The sequence below is a fragment of the Phoca vitulina genome, unplaced genomic scaffold (assembly GCF_004348235.1).
Source record: "Phoca vitulina isolate PV1807 unplaced genomic scaffold, GSC_HSeal_1.0 scaffold20, whole genome shotgun sequence".
NCBI lineage: Eukaryota > Metazoa > Chordata > Mammalia > Carnivora > Phocidae > Phoca > Phoca vitulina.
The window spans coordinates 40,386,384-40,403,147 of record NW_022589723.1 but is presented as its reverse complement, the minus strand read 5'-3'; the positions used below and the strand labels follow the sequence as shown (position 1 = coordinate 40,403,147).

Below are 16,764 nucleotides of genomic sequence, written 5' to 3'. Positions count from 1 at the left end.
TCTTGAAGGCTCCTTTCAGCAATAAGCTATTAACTTCTCTAATGGTATATTTTCTGGAGAGGGGAGTGGGAAGAATCAGGTCAAAGAGAATTTTAGCTTTATGTGTAGTCAAACTTTAAAAAGAAACTATTCATGTATTGTGTGTGAAATTAAAATTGAAGTTTAAGAAGCCTATGATTCTTGATGGCACTTTCCTCTTTCTTTAAAGTAACATAACCATATGACTGGATGTTGGGGAGTTAAAACAAAAGGTAGAAAGTAATTACTTGTAATCCCACCACCCTAACATAATTACTTTGAGCATTTTGGTGTGTTTCCTTCCAATCTTTTTTTCATTTGTATGTGGCCTTCTAATATAGTCTGTATAGTATACTTTCTCATATATATTTCATTGAAAACTTTGTAACATGATTAGCAAAAAGAGCTTTCACATTCTTTTGTTGTTTGTAGAGCACGTAAAGAAATATTTATTTGATCTTCACCACATCTTTTTGGGTTAAATGGAGAAGGTATTAGCCCCATTTTACATATGAAGGTATTGAAAGCAGGTAATCATATAATGCCTCTGCTTGGTGGTCCAGTGGATTTCTGTTCTTGACAGAAGTAACTTGCACTAACACAAGTGGGTGCATTTAATGCAGAAAGAGGAGCAAAATAAATCATTCTGCACATTCTTACTCCCTGAGACCTAGTCCTGCCTTACTAGACAAGTGAGTCTTTGAACAGCAATAGGCAACTCTGGAAATACAGATTTGTCAGATTTTAGTAAATACACACCAAGAATCTTTGAGGTGCTATAATTAGTCTGGTTACTCCTCAATTAGAGTTACAGATAATGTGGTTTTATTTTTTTTAAAGAATTTTATTTATGTATTTATTTAAGAGAGAGCGAGCACAAGCAGGGTGTGGGGGGAGAGGGTAGGGGGAAAGGGAGAAGCAGACTCCCCACTGAGCAAGGAGCCCGATGCGGGGCTTGGTCCCAGGACCCCGAGATCATGATCTGAGCCCAAAGCAGACGGTTAACCAACTGAGCCACCCAGGCACCTGATAATGTGGGGTTTTTTTTCATTATGTTCAGTTAGCCCCCATATAGTACATCATTAGTTTTTGATGTAGTGTTCAACGATTCATTAGTTGTGTATAACACCCAGTGCTCATCACAGCACATGCCCTCCTTAATACCCATCACCCAGTTACCCCATCCCCCACCCCCATCCCTTCTGAAATCCTCAGTTTGTTTCCCTTTTTTTCACCTAAAAACAAAGGAAACAAGGGGTACCTAGGTGGCTCAATTGGTTAAGTGTCTGCCTTCAGCCCAGGTCATGATCCCAGGGTCCTGGGATCAAGCCTCAAATCGAATCGGGCTCCCTGCTCAGCGGGGAGCCTGCTTCTCCCTCTCCCTCTGCCTGCCACTCCCCCTGCGTGTGCTCTCTCTTCTCTCTGACAAATAAATAAATAAAATCTTAAAAAAAAAAAAAAAAGGAAATGAAATGAGTAGCTTATAATAAAACAGAAAGATAACATCCAAACACTTGGTCGGAATTGCCTGGGTCGGTGAGAGCCTAGAGGTTCTGTGTATGAAGGGCAAAGCCTTATCATATTGGGTAGGGTATTTAAAGGAACAATGTTCCTAGGAAACTGTACTTCTGGAGCATTAAATATGTCAAAGTTGAATTTGGGGACCATTTGATTTACTTTCTGAAGCCCTGAGCATTGTGAAGATTTAAGATTTAAAATCAAAATATAGAAATATAATTCTGTTTTAAATTTTTTCCTTTTTAGTTGAAACTGTTCTATTAAGCACATTACAATTGTGTCTTATTTGTTTTGTGGGGAAAACTGAATTTCATTTTACTGTTCAAAGTAATGAAGACTATTACTGCTTGGCCTCCCTGCAACTAAAATGTTTTGGGGTTTTGTTTTGTTTTGTTTTTTGTCTTCAACTTTTGGCTGAAGAAAAATTCCCTGCTACCCAAAGCTCTCTGTTTTTCTTTTAGGAATTCTTCCTAGGAAGAGAATTTAATTTATCAGTTGATTAAAATGAAGAACACTTTGATGGAGTCTCTTTCCTTTTTTTTTACACTATAGTTTTTATAAATGATCTCCAATTTTCCTTCTCAAAACATGTCATCTTTTAGTATTCATCGGCTTTGAAAGGGTAGAAGGTTTCGGAGTTGTTGCCTGTAATAGAAAGGAACATTCTTTCCATCTCTTCTTTGCAGTCTTGTTTCACAGCTGCAGGTTTGAGCTGAAGAGAACAGTGAAAAATAAAAGAAAATAGAGGAGCACTGTTCTTTGAACCAATAAGGACCCTTCCCCTAGAACTGTTAACTAGTAAGTTTTTGTTTGGTTCAAAATACTAGCGACCTTTGTTTCTTCTGCTCTCTCATATATTGCTTTCCTCAGATTCTAGGCTTGAACCATTTTGTTTTAGAGCAAGAAAGGAATTCTGTCTACCTCTCTGATATGAAACTGGATTCCAAACATGTGAGTACCCTTCACTAAGTGTTCCGTCCCAGGCATTTACTTAGCTGGTATTTTCTGCTGCCTTCAGATCTCCAATGCATCTGTGAATTTATTATGATAATGAGCATCTGTTCAATTCATCTGTCTCTTCCCTGTTTTTCTCTCAGATTTAAATAAATATCTTTACACACATCAGCTACAACCTTTACATTTTTTTACTGTTTGTCCATCTGTCCCTCACTACGTCATCAACTGTAAAAGGACAAGAATTTCTTGTCAATCTTATTTAACTCTGTGTCTTCAATGCATATCATAGTTACATATAATAAACTGTGAAAGACCTTATTTTTCAGCTTTAAAACTGATTTCCAACTCATTTAAAACTCATTTCCCCTCTTGATAAACATAAAATTCCTCTATTCTAGTATACCCTCCATGAGAATCACCAAGAAGTAAGTGAAAAAATATGTGTCTTCACCAAACAAGAACATTAACTTTCTGTATTTTGTATACTTGATTGCTTTGGTTTTCCAAATGTAAAATTAGATTATAACATTGCATGTTGTTGAAAACACCTTTTTGTATATCATATGACCTCCTACCAGGAGTATGCCCATTATGGTGTTGCTCTTCCCCACCTTCCTCCCAGCCCTCCTCCCCCCACCTCATACACATCCACCGTTTTACTGTTTCATAGTACCCAAGTGTCCCAGGAAATTGTTTGGCAAAGTACTCTATCCAGAGAAAGTAATGCCAAGTTTTATTGGATTACTTTAACTCTTAGTTCCGGTACTGGGCCAGAAGTTGTCTTACTTAGGCAGTTATCTCCTTGTTTACTAATAATAAAAGCAGTGCTTAGATAGCCTGTGTAGGAAGGGCCACTTGGGACCCACCATCCACCATGAAAAAACCAGATAGGTGGACTGTGAACTCAAAAGGCAACACCCTGCTTGTAAAATGTCAGATTCTTGCTTTGGAAGAGGTATTTTCCCTATGTTATTGCTGTGCTTTACACCCGATACGAAACACTATTTCTAGATGTTTGGGGTTTTCTTTTTTCTCATAACACATATTGTGTCCTAATGAAAACAATTCTCCATCAAGGTTCCATTGTGGGGGGGAAATTCACGTACAGTAATCAAACTGTCTAGAAGGAAATCTAAACAGTGCTCTGTTTCTTTTGATGATCTAATACTTCCATGTTTTTAAAAGAAAATATCTGACTCAAAAGTTTGCAAAACTTTTACTTCAAAAAAATCACAGACAGAGATGGAAGATTTATGTTTGTTTCTAATTCTGGCCTCTTCCCCCCACTTCTTGTTGTTTTGAGAATAGTTTCTCTAGACCAAGGACCATAAGAGACTGTAAAATTCTATAAAGCAAACCTACGTACCTCTTGACACCAAGCATAATCTTAGTCACACAGTAAAGGTGCTCAAGAAATATTTGTTGGTGAAATATTGGTGAAACTCTACAAGCACTTGCATTAAATGAGGCTGGATTATGTCCTTTGTGACCCCAAAAAACACTGTACAATATTTAACTTCACAAAAACTGCAAGTAGTATATTGCTAGGAGAGCCCACCATTTATCACTAAACAGGTTATGAGTCTACAGTTGAAATATATGCAGGCCACAGCTTATAGATTTTAGTCCTAGTTTTTTTTTTCAGTTACTTTGAACTGAGAAATTAGTTCTACCTTCAAGTCAAGAATCTAACCACTTCTCACCACCTCCACTGCTGCCACTGTGATCCAAGCCACCATCATCTTTCAGATGGATTATTGCAGTAGATTTCCAAATGAACTCCTTGTTCCGCCCTTGACCCTCTCTACCCTTCATTCTGTTCTCAAAACAGCAGCCAGGGTGGTCCTATAAAAATGTTAGATAGCGTGTCTTATTTACTCAAAACCTCTAGTGGCTTCTCATCTCAGAGTAAGAAGCCAAAGTCCTTACTGTGACTTACAAAGCCCTATACAATGCCCTATGAGAGCCCTTATTAGCTCTCAGACCTCATCTACTGTTTTTGCCCCTATTTCTGTCCAGCCACATTTGCCTCCTTCGGGCACATTCAGTATTCTCCTTTGCACTAGGTGTTCGCCCCGCCCTGGCCGCTCTGTCCTCACAGACATGCATCGCTCTCTCCTGCATCTCCTTCAGGCCTCAGGGAAGTCTTTCCTGGCCTCTATTTAAAATTCCAGACACGGGGCGCCTGGGTGGCTCAGTTGTTAAGCGTCTGCCTTCGGCTCAGGTCATGATCCCAGGGTCCTGGGATCGAGCCCTGCATCGGGCTCCCTGCTTGGCGGGGAGCCTGCTTCTCCCTCCCCCACTCCCCCTGCTTGTGTTCCCTCTCTCGCTGTGTCTCTCTCTGTCAAATAAATAAATAAAAATAAAATAAAATAAAATTCCAGACACCCTCTTCCCTTGAACTCTTCCTCTCCTCTTTACTGGCTCTGTTTTTTTCTTAGTACTCATCACTATGTGATATTATTCATTTTACTTGTTTTTAATCTTGTTTTTTGTCTATCTGTTCCAGTGTCCTGTGAGCTGTGTGAGGGCAGGGATTTTGTCCTGTTTGATCACTACTTGTATCCCAGTACACAGGAAGTGCCTAGAATGTTAGATAATAAATATTTGTTGAGTGAATGAATCCTTTTCTTTATTGTTTAGTTCCTACAGTACCGGGACTCCTGGGTGGCTCAAGTCAGTTAAGCGTCTGCCTTCGGCTCAGATCATGATCCCAGGGTCCTGGGATCAAGTCCTGCATCGGGCTCCCTGCTGAGCAAGGAGCCTGCTTCTCCTTCTGCCTGGCGCTCCCCCGTTTGTGCCCCTGCCCCCTCTCTCTCTCTGACAAATAAATAAAATCTTTTTTAAAAATTAAAAAAAATAATTCCTACACTACCCTACCAAAATTTTTAAAAATTAATAATAGGAGCAGCTGGGTGACTCAGTCGATTAAGCGTCCAACTCTTGATTTTGGCTCAGGTCAATCTCAGGGTCTTGAGATCCAGCTCTACACTCAACCAGGGAGTCTGCTGAAGGTTCTCCCTCTCCCTCTGCTCACATTCTTTCTCTAAAAAAAATAAATCTTAAAAATGTATATATATAAATTAATAATATTTATACTTACACGAGCCTAGGCTCTGCATTTTAGGAATAGAGAGCCATATTTTCTGCACACTCCCACCTAACCCCCAGCTAGACACATACCTCATTATGCCCTTTTCTTAAAGTAACCCTAAGCTTTATATGGATATTCCAGTTATCTCCCCCATGCTAACTACCCCACCCAAAGAAGTATTTAATTATCTTTTTCCTTCTCATCTACCATATCAAAACCTACAGTGAAAGAGTTCTTAACTGAATTTCACTTAACTGAACCCCAGTTAACTGCCTAATGGGATTAGCCAGTGTTCTTATTCCCTCTGTAAAACATATTGATTAATGCCTACAGCCTGCTGACTGCTTGTAGCTTAATGTTCACAGCTGGTAGACTATTCTCTAGTAAGTCTTTGTGCTTTCACCTACTCTGGTTAAATTGCATGCATATCAAAATCGGTTGTATTTATTCTTAAGCATGTTTATAACAGGACTATCTTATTATAAATTGTATAATTATAACATATTAAATATATAATATTTATGGTAATTTTTAATTAATAAACTTTATATTTTATAGCAGTTTTAGGTTCATAACAAAATCAATCAGAAAGTACAAAGAATTCCCACATATTCCCTGTCCTCACACATGCCACAATCTCCTCCACCGTCTACATCTCCAACCAACATCATACATTTGTTACAGTCAGTGAGCTTAATTGACATAGTCATCACCCAAAACCCTAGTTTCCATCAGGGTTCACTCTTGGTGTTGTACCTTCTATGGGATTTGACAAATGTATGATATGTATCCACAATTGTAGTAGTGTGCAGAGTAGTTTCACGACCCTAAAAATCCTTTGTGTTCTGTCTGTTCACCCCTGCCTCCCCTCTAATCCTGGCAGTCACTCATCTTTTTACTGTTTCCATATTTTGCCTAATCTGGATGTCATATGGATGGAATCATATAGTATGTAGCCTTTTCAGATTGACATCTTTCACTTAGTAATATTCATTTAAGTTTACTCCATGTCTTTTCATGGCATGATAACTCATTTATTTTTAGCACTGAATGACAGTCCATTATCGGGATGTACTGCAGTTTGTTTATCCACTCACCAACTGAAAGACATAGTTGCGTCCAAATTTTGATGTTATGAATAAAGCTGCTGTAGACATTCATGTGCAGTTTTTAGCAGACGTAAGTTTTCAGTTCCTTTGGGTAAATACCAAGGAACTCAATTGTTGGTAAGAATATAGTTTTTAAGAAACTACCAAACTGTCTTCCATAGTGGCTATATCATTTTTGCATTCATTCCCACCAGCAGTGAATAGAGTTGTTGTTCTAAATCCACATTGGCATTTGGTGTTATCAGTGTTATGGATTTTAACCATTTTAATAGCTATGTATTGGTATCTCGTTGTTTTATTATTTTTTTTAAGATTTTATTTATTTTTTGACAGAGACACAGCGAGAGAGGAAACACAAGCAGGGGGAGTCGGAGAGGGAGAAGCAGGCTTCCCACTGAGCAGGGAGCCTGATATAGGGCTCAATCCTAGGACCCTGGGATCATGACCTGAGCCAAAGGCAGACGCTTAACGACTGAGCCACCCAGGCGCCCCTCATTGTTGTTTTAATTTTCAATTCCTTAATGGCAGGTGATATTGAACATCTTTTCATATGGATACTTGCCATCTGTATATCTTCTTTGGTGAGGAGTCTGTTCAAGTCTTTTGCCCATTTTTTAAATGAGTTCTTTATTTCTTACTGTTAAGATTGAAGAGTTCTTTGTATATTTTTGATAACATTTTTTGTCAGATGTGGCTTCTGCAAATACTTTCTCAAAATCTGTGGCTTGTCTGCTTGTCTCCTCATTCTCTTGACATTGTCTTTTTCAGAAGAACAGTTTTTCATTATAACGAAGTCCAGTTTATCAGTTCTTTCTTTCATGGATCGTGCCTTTGTTGTTCTATCTGTCATACCCAAGGTCATCTGGATTTTCTCCTATGTTATCCTATACGAATTTTGTAGTTCTGCACTTTACATTTAGGTCTCTGATCCATTTTTTAAAAAGATTGTATTTATTTATTTGACAGAGAGAGAGAGCATAAGCAGGGGGAGTGGCAGGCAGAGGGAGAGGGAGAAGCAGGCTCTCCACTAAGCAGAGAGCCCAGGACCCTGGGATCATGACCTGAGCTGAAGGCAGACATTTAACCAACTGAGCCACCCAGGCGCCCCTCTGATCCATTTTCAGTTAATTTTCGTGAAGGGTTTAAGGTCTGTGTCTAGATTCTTTTTTTTTTCTTTCTTTCTTTTCTTTCTTTCTTTCTTTTTTTTTTGGCATGTCTGGTTTTTCCAGCACCATTTGTTAAGAGACAGTCTTTGCTTCATTGTATTGCCTTTGCTCCTTCGTCAGAGATGGGTTGAATGTATTTATATGGGTTTATTTCTGGGCTCTCTATTCAGTGATCTTTTACCAGTACCACACTATCTTGATTATTGTAACTTAATAGAAAATCTTTAAGTTAGGAAATGTTGGTCTCACAACTTTGTTCTCCTTCAGTATTGAGTTGGCTATTCTCGGTCTTTTGCCTCTCCATATAAACTTTAGAATCAGCTTTTTTATATCCATGAAATAACTTGCTGGGATTTTTATTGGAATTGAGTTGAATCCATAGATCAAGCTGAGAAGAACTGGCATCTTGACAGTATTGAGTCTTCCTGTTCATTAACTTAGACTATTTCTCCACTTATTTATTACTTCTTTGATTTCTTTCATCAGGGTTATAGTTTTTCTCATATAGGACTTACAGATATTTTGTTAGATTCATACCTAAGTATTTCATTTTGGGGGATGCTAATATAAATGGTAATATGTTTTTAATTTGAAATCCCACTTGTTCATTGCTGGTATACAGCAAAGCAGTTAACTTTTTTTTCAAGATTTTATTTATTCATTTGAGACAGAGAGATACAGAGAGAGAGCATGAGCAGGGGAAGAGGCAGAGGGAGAGGGAGAAGCAGATTCCCCACTGAGCCAGGAGCCCGATGTGGGACTCGATCCCAGGACCTGGAGATCATGACCTGGGCCGAAGGCAGACGCTTAACCATCTGAACCACCCAGGTGCCCCGCAGTTAACTTTTTAAAAAATATTTTATTTATTTATTGAGAGAGAGAGAACATGCACGAGCTGGGGGAGAGGCAGAAGGAGAGGGAAGAGCACACTCCGAGCTAAGCGTGGATCCAACATGGGGCTCGATCTCACAGCACTATGATCATGACCTGAGCCAAAACCAAGAGTCAGATGCTTAACCAGTTGAGCCACCCAGGCACCCCGGAAAGTAGTTAACTTTTACATATTAACCTTGTATCCTGCAACCTTGCTATACCCGCTTATTAGTTTCAGGAGTTTTTGTTAATTTGTTCAGATTTTCTACATAGACAGCCATGTCATCTGTAAACAGAGTTATTTCTTCCTTCCCAATCTATATACTTTTTATTTCCTTTTCATGTCTTAATTACATTAGCTAAGACTTCCACTATGATGTTGGAAAGCTTTTGGGGTGGGGGGTGGACATCTTTGCCTTATCCCTGATCTTAGAGGAGAAGCTTCGAGTTTCTCACCATGAATATGATGTTAGCTCTAGGTTTCTTGTAGATGTTCTTTATCAAGTTGAAGAAGTTCTCTTCTATTCCTAGTTTGCTGAGAATTTTTAGCATGAATGGGTGTTGGATTTTATCAAATGCTTTTTCTGTATCTGATCATGTGGTGGTTCTTCTTTATCCTTTTGATGTGATGGACTGCATTAATTTTTGAATGTTGAACCAGCGTTACATACCTGGGATAAATCTCACTTGGTCATGGTGTATAATTCTTTTTATACGTAGTTTGCTTCAATTTGCTAATATTCTGTTGAGGATTTTTACCTCTATGTTCATGAGAAATATTGGTCTATATTTTTTTGTGTTTGATGTCTTTGGTTATTAGGATAATGCTGGCCTCACAGAATGAATTAGGAAGTATTCCCTCTGCTTCTGTTCTCTGAAAGAGTTTGTAGGGGATTAGTATAGTTTCTAACTTAAATGTTTGGTAGAATTCTCCAGTAAACCCATCTGGGTCTGGTGCTTTCTAGTTTGGAAGGTTATTAATTACTGATTCAATTTATTTATTAGATATAGACCTATTCAGATAATCTATTTCTTACTTTGTGAGTTTGAGCAGATTGTATCTTTCAAAGAATTGGTCCATTTCATCTTGGTTATCAAATTTGTGGGCATAAAGTTGTCCATCATATTCCTTTATTATCCTTCTAATGTCCGTGAGATCTGTAGTAGTGTCCCCTTTTCATTTCTGACATTGGTAATTTGTGTCTTTTTTATTCTTAGCCTGGCCAGAGGCTTAACAATGTTATTGATCTATTCAAAGAACCACCTTTTGGTTTTGTAGATTTTCTTGATTGATTTCCCATTTTCAATTTTACTGATTTCTGCTCTAATTTTTATTATATCTTATTTCCTGCTTACTTTGGAATTAATATGCTCTTCTTTTTCCAGTCTCCTAAAGTGGAAGCTTAGATTATTGATTTTAGATCTTTCTTCTTTTCTAGTATATGCATTCAGTGCTGTAAATTTACTTCTAAGCACTGCTTTTGCTGCATCCCACAAATTTTCACAAGTTCTATTTTCATTTTCTTTTAATTCAAAATATTTTTAAATTTCTCTTTATTTCTTCTTTGACTCATGTGTTACTTATAAGTGTGTTGTTTAATTTCCAAGTATTTTAGGATTTTCCAGCCTTCTTTCTGTTACTAATTTCTGGGTTTATTTCATTGTGGTCTGAAAGTAGACATTATATGATTTCTAGTCTTTTAAATTAAGGTATGTTTTATGGCCCAGAATTTGGTCTATCTTGGTGAATGTGCCATGTTGAGAAAAATGTGTAATCTACCATTGTTAGATTAAGTAGTCCTACAGATAACAATTATATCCAGTTGATTGGTGGTACTTTTGAGTTCAACTATGACCTTACTGATTTTCTATCTTCTTGAAATGTCTATTTCTGTTAGAGGGGTGTTAAAGTCTCCAACTATAATTGTGGATTCATCTGTTTCTCCTTACACTTCTATCAGTTTTTGCTTCACATGTTTGACCCTCTGTAGTTAGACATATAAACATTAAAAATTATTATGTCTTCCTTGAGTATTGCCCCCTGGCATTATGTAATGCCCCTCTTTATTCCTGATGACTTTCTTTGCTCTGAAGTCTGCTCTGTCTGAAATTAATATAGCTACTCTTGCTTTCTTTTAATTGATGTAGTATCATTTCCCGTTCCTTCACTTTTAATGTATATGTGTCTTTATATTTAAAGTGGGTTCTTTATAGAAAACGTATAGCTGAAACTTGTGTTTCAGTCACTCTTTCACTCTAACCATCATTGTCTTTTAATTGGTGTATTTAGAACATTTACATGTAAGGTGATAATTGATATAGTTGGATTAATATTTATCATCTTTGTTACTGGTTTCTATTTGTTGCTATTGTTCTTTGTTCCTTTTTTTTTTTTTTTTTTTTGTCTTCTACACTTTTTCTGCCTTTGGTGGTTTTAATTAAGCATTTTATGATTCCATTTTCTCTCTCTTCTTACCGTATCAATTCTCTTTCTATTTTTACTTTTTTAAGTTGTTGCCCTAGAGTTTGCAATATGCATTTAAAACTACTCCAAGTCCACTTTCAAATAACACTGCTACGTTCATGGGTAGTTCAAGTACCATATAATAGCAAAATACTCCTCTAATTCTTTTCTCCCATCCCTTGTATCATTACTGTCATTTATTTTACATAAGAGTGTGTGTGTGTGTGTGTGTGTGTGTGTGTGTAAGCATGCATAATCAAATACACTGTTGGTATTATTACTTTAAACAAGCTGTTATCTGTTAGATCAATTAAGAATAAGAAAAATAAACATTTTTATTTTGCCCTCAATTCTCCAGTGGTCTTCCTTTCCTTATGTGGGTCCAAGTTACCAGTATTGTTTTTTTCTTCTTTCTGAAGAACTTTTGTTTGTTTGTTTCACTTTCAAGTACTACTTTCAAGGCAGTCTACTGGAAACAAATTCCTTCAATTTTTCTTTGTCTGTGAAAGTCTTTATTTCTCCTTCACTTTTGTAATATGATATCACAGGGTACAGAAATCTAGGCTGTTGGGTTTTTTTTCTCTCAACGCTTCAAATATTTCATCCCCTCTCTTGATTACATACTTTCTCAGGAGAGATTGGATATAATTCTTATCTTTGCTCCTGTAGGTTAGATATTTTTAGGGGGCTGGCTTCTTTCTTACCCCTCTCCCTGCTCAGGAGATGTGAATGGATCAATTTTATCTTAATTCCAGTGTTTATTTTAACATACAGTGCTATATTAGTTTCAGGTGTACAATGTAGTGACCCAACCTTCCATACATTACTCAGTGCTCATCAAGACAAGTGCACTCCTAATCCCCTTCAACTATTTCATCCATCCCCCCACTACCTCCCCTCAAACAAACCCTCAGTTTGTTCTCCATAGTTAAGAGTCTGTCTCTTGGTTTGCCTCTCTCTCTCTTTCCTTTCCTTTGCTTGTTTGCTTTGTTTCTTAAATTCCACATGAATGAAATCATATATTTGTCTTTCTCTGACTGGCTTATTTTGCTTAGCATTATACTGTCCTGTTCCATCCATGTCGTTGCAAATGGCAAGATTTCATTCTTTTTATACCTGAATAATACTCCATTGTATATATATACCACATCTTCTTTATCCATTCACCTATTGATGGACACTAGGCTACTTCCATAGTTTGGCTATTGTCAATAATGCTGCAGTAAACATAGGGGTGCATATATCCCTTCAAATTACTGTTTTCACATTCTTTGGGTTAATACTCAGTAATGTGATTATTGGATCACAGGGTAGTTCTATTTTTAACATTTAGAGGAAAGTCCATATTGTTTTCCACAGTGGCTGCACCAGTTTGCATTCCCACCAACGGTGCACAAGTGTTCTTTTTCTCCACATCCTCACCAACACTTGTTTCTTGAATTTTGTATTTTAGCTATTCTGATCGATGTCAGGTGATATCTCATTGTGGTTTTGATTTACATTTCACTGATGATGATGTTGAGCAAATTTTTATATGTCTGTTGGCCATCTGGATGTCTTTGGAGAAAGGTCTGTTCGTGTCTTCTGCTCGTGTTTCAATTAGATTATTTGGGGCTTTTGGTGTTGAGTTGTATTAGATCTTTGTATATTTTGGATACTAACCCTTTGTCAGATATGTCATTTGCAAATATCTTCTCCCATTGAATAGGTTGGTTTTGTTGATTGTTTTCTTCACTGTGCAGAAGGTTTTTATTTTGATGTAGTCCCAATAGTTTATTTTAGCTTTTGTTTCCCTTCAGGAGACATATCTAGAAGGATGTTACTATGACCAATGTCAGAAAAATTACTGCCTGTTGTTTTCTCTTCTAGGATTTTTATGCTTTCAGGTCACATATTTAGGTCCTTAACCCATTTTGGAGTTTGTTTTTGTGTATGGTGTAAGAAAGTGGTCCAGTTTCATTCCTTTGCATGTAGTTGTCCAGTTTTCCCAAGACCATTTGTTGAAAAGACTCTTTTTCCCATTGCATATTCTTGCCTCTTTGTAGAAGATTAATTGACCATGTAATTGTGGGTTCATTTCTGGGCTTTCTATTCTGTTCCATTGATCCATGTGTCTGTTTTTGTGCCAGTACCATACTGTTTTGATAACAATAGCTTTGTAATATAACTTGAAGTCTGGAATTGTGATACCTCCAGTTTTGTTTTTGTTTTTCAAGATTGCTTTGGCTATTTGGGGTCTTTTGTGATTCTATACAAATTTTAGCATTGTTTGTTCTAGTTCTGTGAAGAATGCTGGTGGTATTTTGATAGGGATTGCATTATATGTGTAGATTGCTTTGGGTAGTATAGACATTTTAACAATATTTGTTCTTCCAATCATGAGCATGGAATGTCTTTCCATTTCTTTGTATCAACTTCAATTTCTTTCATCACCGTTTTATACTTTTCAGAGTATAGGCCTTTCACCTCTTTGGTTAAGTGTATTCCTGTGTATCTTATTATTTTGGGTACAGTTGTAAATGGGATTGTTTTTCTTGATTTCTCTTCTGCTACTTCATTATTAGTGTATATAAATGCAACAGAGTTCCATATATTGATTTTGTATCCTGTGACTTCATTGAATTCATTTGTTAGTTCTGGTATTTTTGTTGTTGTTGTTGGAGTCTTTAGCATTCTCTATATATATATTGTCATATCATCTGCAAATTGTAAATGTTTTACTTCTTCCTCACCAATTTGGATGACTTTTATTTCTTTCTCTTGTCTGATTGCTGTGGCCAGGACTTCCAGCACAGTGTTGAATAAAAGTGGTGAAAGTGGACATCCTTTTCTTGTTCCCAACCTTAGGAGAAAAGCTCTGTTTTTCCCAATTGAGTAAGATGTTAGGTGTGGATTTTTCATATAAGGCCTTTATTACATTGAGGTATATTCCCTGTAAACCTGCTATGTTGAGAGTTTGTATCATAAGTGGATATTGTGCTTTATCAAATGTTTTTTCTGCATCTATTGAAATGATCATATGTTTTTTATCCTTTCTCTTATTTTTCCTTAAGATTTTATTTTTAAGTAATCTCTACATCCAATATGGGGCTCAAACTCACAATCCCAAAATCAAGAGTTACATGCTCGACCAACTGAGCCAGGCCAGGCGCTCCTATCCTTTCTCTTATTGATGCAATGTATCACATTGATTGATTTGTGAAAATTGAACCACCGTTACATCCTGGGAATAAATCCCACTTGATTGTGGTGAATGATTTTTTTTTTTAAGATTTTATTTATTTATTTGACAGAGAGAGACAGTGAGAGAGGGAACACAAGCAGGGGGAGTGGGAGAGGGAGAAGCAGGCTTCCCGCTGAGCAGGGAGCCCGATACAGGGCTCGATCCCAGGACCCCAGGATCATGACCTGAGCCGAAGGCAGATGCTTAATGACTGAGCCACCCAGGCGCCCCAGTGGTGAATGATTTAACATATTGTTGGATTCAGTTTGCTAGTATTTTGTTCAGGATTTCTGCATGTGTGTTCATCAGAGATACTGGCCTCTAGTTTTCCTTTTTTGTGGTGTCTTTTATCTGATTTTGGTATCAGGGTAATGCTTGCCTCACAGAATGAATTTGGAAGTTTTCCTTCCTCTTCTGTTTTTTGGAAAAGTTTGAGAAGAGTAGGTATTAACTTTTCTTTAAATGTTTGATAGAATTCCCCTATGAAACTGTCTGGTCCTGGACTTTTGTTTGTTGGGAGGTTTTTTATTACTGATTCAATTTCATTCCTGATAATCAGTCTGTTTAAATTTTCTATTCCTGCTTCAGTTTTGGTAGGTCATATGTTTCTAGGAATTTATCCATTTCTTTTAAGTTTGTGTAATTTATTGGCATATAATTTGTCATAATATTCTCTTACAGTCATTTATATTTCTATGTTGTTGGTTATTATTTCTCCTTTTTCATTTGTGATTTTGTTTATTTGAGTCCTCTCTTTTTTTTGAGGCTGGCAGAGGTTTATCAATTTTATTGATCTTTTCAAAAAGAACCAGCTTCTGGTTTCAATGATATGTTCTATTGTCTTTTTGGTTTCTATATCATTTATTTCTGCTCTAATCTTTATTATGTCCTTCCTTCTGGTTTTAGGTTTTGTTTGTTGTTCTTTCTCTAGATCCTTTAGGTATAAGGTTAAGTTGTTTATTTGAGATTTTTCTTTCTTCTTGGGATAGGCCTGTATTGCTATAAACGTCCTTCTTAGAACTGCTTTTCCTACATTCCAAAGATTTTGGAGCATTCTGTTTTCATTTTCATTTCTCTCCATGTAATTTTTTATTTCTTCTTTGATTTCTTAGTTGACCCATTCATGATTTAGTAGCATGTTACTTAGCCTCCATTTGTGCTCTTCTAGATTTTTTCTTACAGTTGATTTCTAGTTTCATAGCATTGTGGTCAGAAAAGATGCATGGTATGACTTGGATATTTTTGAATTTGTTGAGATTTGTTTTGTGACTTAATATGTGATCTGTTCTGGAGAATATTCCATGTGTACTTCAGAAGAATTTTTATTCTGCTGTTTTCATATGGAATGTCCTAAATATATGTGTTATATCCATCTGGTCTAGTGTGCCATTCAAAGCCACTGTTTCCTTGTTGATTTTCTCTTCGGATGATCTGTCCATTGATGTAAGTGGGGTGTTGATGTCCCCTACCCTTATTATATTACTGTTGATTGGTTCCTTTATGTTTGTTATTAACTGTTTTATGTATTTGGGTACTCCCATGTTGGGTGCATAAGAATTACAATTGTTATACCTTCTTATTGGACTGTCCCCTTAATAATTATATGTATGTCCTTCTTTGTCTCTTATTACCGTCTTTGTTTTAAAGTCTATTTTGTCCCTTATCGGTATTGCTACCCCAGCTTTCTTTTGACATCCATTTGCATGATAAATGTTCCTCTGTCCCCTCATTTTCAATGTGCATGTGTCTTTAGGTCTGAAACGAGTCCCTTGTAGGCAGTGTGCAGATGGGTCTTGTTTTTTTATCCATTACGTCATCCTGTGTCTTTTGATTGGAGGAGTTAATCCATTTACACTCATAGTAATTATTGATAGATATGTATTTATTGCCATTTTGGTACTTGTTTTGTGATTGTTTTTGTAGTTCTTCCCTGATCCTTTCTTCTCTTGCTCTCTTTCACAGTTGGCTGGCTTTCTTTAGTGATATACTTGGGTTTCTTTCTCTTTCTTCTTTGTGTATCTATGTTTGGTTTTTGATTTGTCATTACCATTAAGTTTTTATATAACATCTTCTGCATGTAGCAGTCTATATGAAGTTGATGGTTGCCTAAGTTTGAAACCAGTCTTTTCTCTTCCCTCCCCTATGTTTTAGTTGTATGATATCATATTTTACATTCTTTTGTTTTATGAATCTTTTGAATGATTTTTACAGATATACTTATTTTTACTACTTTTGTATTTCCTACCTTTCTTATTCTTACTTATAGCTTTTCCTTTCCACTCAAAGATTCCCCTTTAACATTTCTTGTAGGGCTGATTTAGTGGTCATGAACTCCTTTAGCT

General features: G+C 36.7%; 1 protein-coding gene across 3 annotated transcripts in view; it reads left to right on the top strand.

Annotated features, from left to right (window-relative positions):
* HMG20A (high mobility group 20A) overlaps nucleotides 1–16,764 on the top strand; it is a 75,818-nt gene that overhangs the window by 27,804 nt on the left and 31,250 nt on the right. Inside the window, exon 2 of one of the 3 annotated variants that reach the window (XM_032417076.1) lies at nucleotides 2,407–2,487. The exons of the other annotated variants lie outside the window; for them this stretch is intronic. The gene's annotated coding sequence lies outside the window, so the exon portion shown is untranslated. The remainder of the gene's footprint in view (nucleotides 1–2,406; nucleotides 2,488–16,764) is intronic. 3 annotated transcript variants of the gene reach the window in all.